Below are 7,184 nucleotides of genomic sequence, written 5' to 3'. Positions count from 1 at the left end.
ATATATATACAAAAAAATAAAAAAACATGTAATATTTACAAAATTATTTACAACAAAAACAAAAACAATTGTATATATAGAGAGTACTTTATGGATATATGTTTTCTACTTCGAAATATGATTGGGATATGCATTAATATTTTAATGTGTTGAATGTGAATCATAGATAAAATATTTCAGTGTCAACTATATATCTGTGTGTGTGTGTGTAGAAATATTTGATTCCTCTTAGCTCTTGATCAATTTGAAGTTAATATGGATCTTCATATTAACTTGTAATTTAACAAGATCAAAGAGTAATCAAATATTTCTGAATGAAAACCTTTCTTGAAGTTTTACATTTAGAAAAAGTTTTCATGTTGAGATATTTGATCCCTCTTAGTGCTTGGTAGACCCAAAATTAAAATGAATCTATGTTGTTTATATTTGTGGGGCAATGTGGGAAAATATGAGACAACGCCTTAGGGGGATGGGGGAATATTATTGAAAACATTAATATGTGTTGGCGTTATGGTACATGTGTTGTTATTGATGGCAACCCAATCACAAAACAATTTAGAATTAATAAAGGGAAACTCACATTGTAAGAGGTATATCCAGAGGTAATAGAGTAATGGCACAGAAGAACATAACGATGGAACAAAGTATTACAGATCAGAATCAAGTAGTTGAAGAAAAAGAATGTTTTAAGTTGGTTTAATTTGTATATGATGGTTCACCTAGTCCATGTAGCGTATACAAGTGGATTCAAAAAACAAAAGGCACGTATACGTATGTACGCACTTTTAAAGAGTAAAAGCACGCATGGGATGGAAAATTAAAGAAAATTAGGGTTAAAGAATACCAAGGGTCCATAGCATGGTATTAGCCCATAATATTGAGTGGAATAATGGTTAATTGATCCCGTCTAAGAATACCACCATTCTAAATATTGTTTTGGTCTAAGGTATTGAGAAAGGAAAAAACTATATAAGGAAGAGAAGATCAAAGGGATAAGTGTGCAAGTGAAGGGGTTTTTCATGAATACTTTTATCTGAATTATATTTTATGTTATAAGGGCTATGGTTATGATATTATTCGAAATATCTTATGCACCTTTGGATAAAATGTTGGATCAGGATTATGAGACCTGAAATGTCTTATTATTGTATGGTCTAATAATGAATGGGCTAGATCTAAATGATAACACATGTTTAATTCTTTAAATGTTATGGTATGGGTATGTCTAAAGTCTAGAATAACTGCAAAGTTATAAGTTATTATTTGCAGATCTATATGATGGTTCGCCTTGGTGAAGGCACTTATATACGTTGGTTTGACACTTCCAAGCAGCGCATGCAGAATAAAACCCTATTGTTCTGCTCTGTGTTCTAGTGACAGTGATCTGATTGAATGATTGTCGGTAGATGCGGTTATTGCAGTGGTGATTGACTTTGAGATTCAATGTTACTGATGGGTCCAATATGAAAATTTGATGAAACATTGCCTTCATATTGTGTTGTTGTGTCCCAGGAGTAACCAGTGTGAAAATTTATGAAACGTGGTCTCTGGAAGAAGAGTGAAGGTAGTAGCCTTCTGTAGGTTGGCACCTACGTACTGGTAAACATATCAGCCAGTACAAGAGCTAGGGTGTTAGAGCTCCCTTCCAGTAGAAGCTAGAAAATGAGTGAAGGTTGTAGTCTTCAGTAGGTAGATGCCTGCGTACTGGAAAAGTCTGCACCAGTACAAAACTTGTAAACACTTTTTATTATAAGAAGATTGAATACTAAGATGACAACAGTGGTGGTTTTTTCCCACATTGGGTTTCCACCTGAAAAATCCTGGTGTTCATGTGTGATGCTTATGTGTGTTTATTTATTCCGTTGTTACTACATATGTTTACTGCTTAATGCATCACACTCTGATTTAAGACAATAAATTAGTTGTTTATAACATATACACTGGTTTCATTATTTATAGTCGCGGACATATGTTGGTTGGTTTTAGTAAAATAGGGTATATTGTTTGAAAAGGAAAATAATTATTGTGAAAGTTAAAATAATCATTCAACCCCCACCTATCTCTCAACATTTTTCACAACAATTGCTATCAGAGCAGGTCCTTTAGAAGAATATTGATCACTTGAAGGAAGATCTCACAAGATGAGAAATCACGAAGGAATGGGATCTATCAGACCACCAATATTCAATGGAAACAACTTATTATATTTGAATATAAGAATCAGAGTCTATCTTCAATCACTTGGAGATGATGTTTGGAAAATTGTGGAAGGAGGATACCAATTTCCTGCAGCAATACCCACTAATATAGCAGGAAAGAAGTCATATGAAACCAATGCCAAAGCCATCAATACTTTATTGGGAAGTCTGTCAAAATTTGAATTCGTCAAAGTCATGCAACTCAAGACAATGAAAGAAATATGGGACAAATTCATTCAGAGCTATGAAGGAGACTCCCAGGTAAAACATGCTAAACTCCAATCTCTCAGAATTCAATATGAAACTCTTAATATGCATAGTGATGAAAGTATTTCTAGTTACCTTTTACGAGTAGATGATATTGTAAATTGTATGAAGTATCTAGGTGAAGAAATAAAGCAGGCTACTTTAGTAGAGAAAATTTTGAGATCTTTATCTCCTAAATTTGAGTCAAAAGTATCTGACATTTAAGAGAAGTAGGATCTACAATCTATTATTGTTGTTTAACTTCATGGAATTTTAACGACCTTTGAAATGAGGAAAGGAGGTCCATCAAATATCAGAGAAGTCGTTTTCAAAGCCTTAGCAAAGGGAAAAGAAAAGGAAGAACTCAAGGAAATAGGATATATATCAGAATAAGATGAGGTAAATTTTGTGAAGAAACTTCAACGGGGTTCCAGAAGATTCAGAGGTAAGCTTCCCTTCAAATATTTTGCTTGTGGTAGAGTTGGTAATTATGCTGTTAAATGTCCTCATAAAGATAATCATGACAAAGGAAAGGATTCTGCAAAAGGTAATAGGAAACAATTTGTTAATAGAAGAAGTTATTATACGCATGAAGATAGTGATGGATTATCTAATAGAGATGAAGATGAATCTGAACAAGATATTAGACTACTCATGGCTTATGAAAATGATGATTTTATGGGTGCCTTAGAAGAAGATTTTCTTGAAGAAACAACTCAACTTAAAATCTATTTGGAAGAAAATAATATGGTCATAGACACTTTGACACATCAACTCAATGAAAGGGAAAAGCATAATGAAAAATTAGAATGTGAAATAGTGGGTCTAAGAAAAGAACTTGAGAAGACAAAATCTCTGAATCTTAGATTTTCTAAAGGATCAGAAAACTTAGATGAAATCATCAAGGTTCAACATTCTCCTCTTATAAAGTTTGGTCTTGGATATACTAGAGAAACATTCCAACCGAAAAAGCCTTCAACCATCACCAGAAGCTATCTTGATGCAGCAAAAACTAGTGAACAATGCGTCAATCCGCAGCAAAAGCCTAAAGATACTCCTCAGATAAATCATGCTCATTTTACTCCAAGGGTGAACATCAATAGAAGTAGCAACCAAAAGGCGAACAATACCAAAAGATTTTATGATGAGAGAAAATTATTCTTTAATGGATAATGTTTTTCATGCCATAACTTTGGTCATAAGGTTGCTCAATGTGTTTCTTATAAAACTATCATGTCTAGAGAAGAAAGAACATAAAGGAGTGTGACATGAATCAAGAAACATGCTTATAATAACTTTTCTCCTCTTGAAAATGAAATTGAATGTTCATTTTGCAATAACTTTGGTCATGAAGAATTTGAATGCAAGAGAAAGTTTCGGCCAATAATTCAAAATGAGAAAACATCATCGAATACCAAGGTATGGAAAAAGAAGGAATTTCATTCAGAAAGATGTGGCATAGCTATGTTTGCAGAAGGACAATAAAATTTGTGGTAGATTGATAGTGGATGCTTTAAACACATGACATGTGATAAAGATAAACTCCTTTCATATAATGATTTAGAAAAGGAAAAGAATGTCTCTTTTGGAAATGACACAATAGCTGTCATTAAGGCTAAAGGTTATTTTTATTTGAAAGGAAAGGTTAAAACTAGAAATGTTATGTATGTTGATGGTTTAAAGCATAACTTGTTGAGTGTCAGTCAAATGTGTGATCAAGGAAATGAAGTTGTGTTTCGATGAAAAGGATGTATGGTTTGTCAGCTTGACACAGGAAAGACCATAATAAAAGGTACAAGAACTCCAAGGAATCTATATATACTAAAAGGAGGTCAAGAACAATGTTATCATAGCAAAACAAAGGAAAACGGGCTATGGCACAGCATATTGGGGCATCTAAGATTTTCTGAAATAAGAAAATCATGCAGGCTCAAGGTTGTTCGTGATCTTCTAGATATCAACAAGTAAGCCTCTTGAATTTATTCATACTGATCTATGTGGATCAACAAGGAAAAAGTCACCTCGTGTAGAAGAATACTACATTTTATTCGTTGATGATTTTTCTAGAATGTGTTAGATTGGTTTACTAAAACACAAAGATGAAGCATTTGAAAAGTTTAAAGTCCTCAAAGCTTTAGTTGAAAATGAATTAGATCTAAAAATCAAATGTCTCAGATCTGATCGGGGAGGAGAATTCATATTAGATGAATTCTTTGAATTTTGTGAACAACATGGAATAAAGAGCCAATTCTTTGTTGCTAGAACTCCTCAATAAAATATCGTGGTAGGAAGAATGAATACAACAGTTCAACGAATGGATCGAGCTATGTTGGATGAGTTTGGTACTCCTAACACCTTCTGGGGTGAAGTTGCACATAATGTAGTAAATTTTCTCAACAAAGCTCTTTTACATGTAAATAGTGATCAAACTCGACATGAACTTTTGTATGGTAAGCCTCCCACTGTAAACCATTTCAGAGTTTTTGGAACCAAATGTTTCATAAAAAATATTGATGAAAAACTTGGTAAGTTTGAACCCAGAGCAGACGAAGGAATATTTCTTGGTTATTCATCTACAAGTAGGGAAAATTTTAAGAACCCACCCTAAATTTATATGTATAATAAATGGGTGAATCTCCATGGTATATAGGAAAAATGGAAGGCGATTTTATCAATAATATAATATGTATATATAATTTTTTGGCAAATCTCTCACTAGGCATGGCGAATATTTTACTTAATTATAAGATCTTGTAAGATCTTGGTATTACCATGGGTCAATATGATGGATTATCATAAACCTGGAGCTTAAAAATTACTATTAGTAATTTATAAAAATTAATAAAATTAATAGTTGATTTTTATTTTATTTTTTATTTTAACCAAGCTAAAATGTTTAACATGCATTAAGTTACAACATCCATTTTTACTCTTGATCCACCCCAAGAGGGATCAAATATTTTTTCACTCTATGCTAGTCTGCATATCGCGATATTTGATACCTCTCGGGGGTTAGTAGATCCAGAGTAAAGATGGATCTATGCTGGTTTAATTCCCCCATTTAAATAGGATACATTCCATGTGAATACCATTGGTCAATACCATGCGCCATTTTGGTGAATACCATGGGTCAATACCATGTGCCATTTTTATTTTTATTAATACTAATATTAGGGTTAATAATGTTTTTTTGCATGGTATTAATAACAATCTAGTCCATGGTATTTGTCCCATAGTATTTTTCCCATAGGTTTCACCTAAAAATAACGCATTTTTTGAGTGTTCATAAATATAAGGTGACTTATGAAGTAAATATTAAAAAATGTTTTATTTGTTTAACATACCTCTCGTTTATTTATATTTTTATTAATTTACCATACCTCTTTTACAAATATGGTATTTGGCCCATAGGATTCACTTAAATAAAACCTCTTTCTTGAGCCTTGATAAATAGAATGAGGATTGTGGACTAAATATAAAAAGAGGTTTTATTTATTTACCATACGTCTAGTTTATTTATATTTTTATTTATTTACCATACCTTTTGAGTAAGTATAAAAAGACGTTTTATTTATTTACCATACCTCCACTTTACTTATATTTTTATTTGTTTACACCCTTGCATATATATAAGGTGATTTATGGAGTAAATATAAAAAATGTTTTATTTATTTACCATACCTCTCATTTATTTATATTTTTATTAATTTACCATACCTCTTTTATAAATATGGTATTTGGCCCATAGGATTCACTTAAATAAAACCTATTCTTGAAAATGGGCGAATGGATTCACTTAAATAAAATCTATTCTTCAAAATGGGTGAATGGAAGGTTGTAACTCCTAATTTCAAGGGCTAAATTTACCTTTTTTACCCTCTCCCTTAGAATAAGGTGGGCTATTTGAGGTGATTTGTAAAAATGTACTATGATACAAAATATTCGCCCACTAAAAATTTAAAACCCCTTAATTTCGCCAAAGGGCGAACATTCGCCCCTAAAATTTTCTATGTCTACAAGTAAAGGATACAAATGTTAAAATAAGAGAACTCGAATTTTTTTTTGAATGCATTAATGTTGTAATCGATGAAGCATGCAGAAATCCGGAAAAGCAAACATCAACAAAGGAAGATGATATTAATAAAGACTGTGAATGCTTTCCCATATCAAATCAAAATGATATAGAGGAATAAACCAATGAAGAATCAGAAGAAGATACATCCAACAAGGAAAGGGCTCCATCCAGGTATGTTCAAAATAATCATCCAGAATCTCAAATTCTAGGAGAAAAAGGGTTTGGAGTATAGACAAGAAGAACTCTTGTAGGAGATTTTATTTATCTAGCATTATTATCCTCCATAGAGGCACAAAATGTAAATGAAGCTAGCAGAGATGAATGTTGGGTTAAGGTCATGGATGAATAAATTGACCAAACTAAAAATAATGATACTTTGGAATTAGTTCCTAGTCCTCATGATTAAAATGGTATAGGAACAAAATGGATATTCAAGAATAAGTTGAATGAAAATGGAGAGGTAATTAGGAATAAATAAAGGCTTTCTTGTAAAGGGTATGCTCAACAAGAAGGGATAGACTTTGAAGGAACTTTTTCACCTGTTGCTAAACTTGAAGCCATAAGAATGTTTCTTGCTCTTTCAAGTTTTCGAAAATTCAATGTTTATCAAATGGATGTAAAATCTAAATTTCTTAATGGAGATTTAGAGGAAGAAGTATATGTTG

This window comes from Pinus tabuliformis, chromosome 6 (genome assembly GCF_031772625.1).
Source record: "Pinus tabuliformis cultivar Carrire ecotype Pingquan chromosome 6, CPIR1, whole genome shotgun sequence".
NCBI lineage: Eukaryota > Viridiplantae > Streptophyta > Pinopsida > Pinales > Pinaceae > Pinus > Pinus tabuliformis.
Note: the sequence above shows the minus strand (reverse complement) of the source record.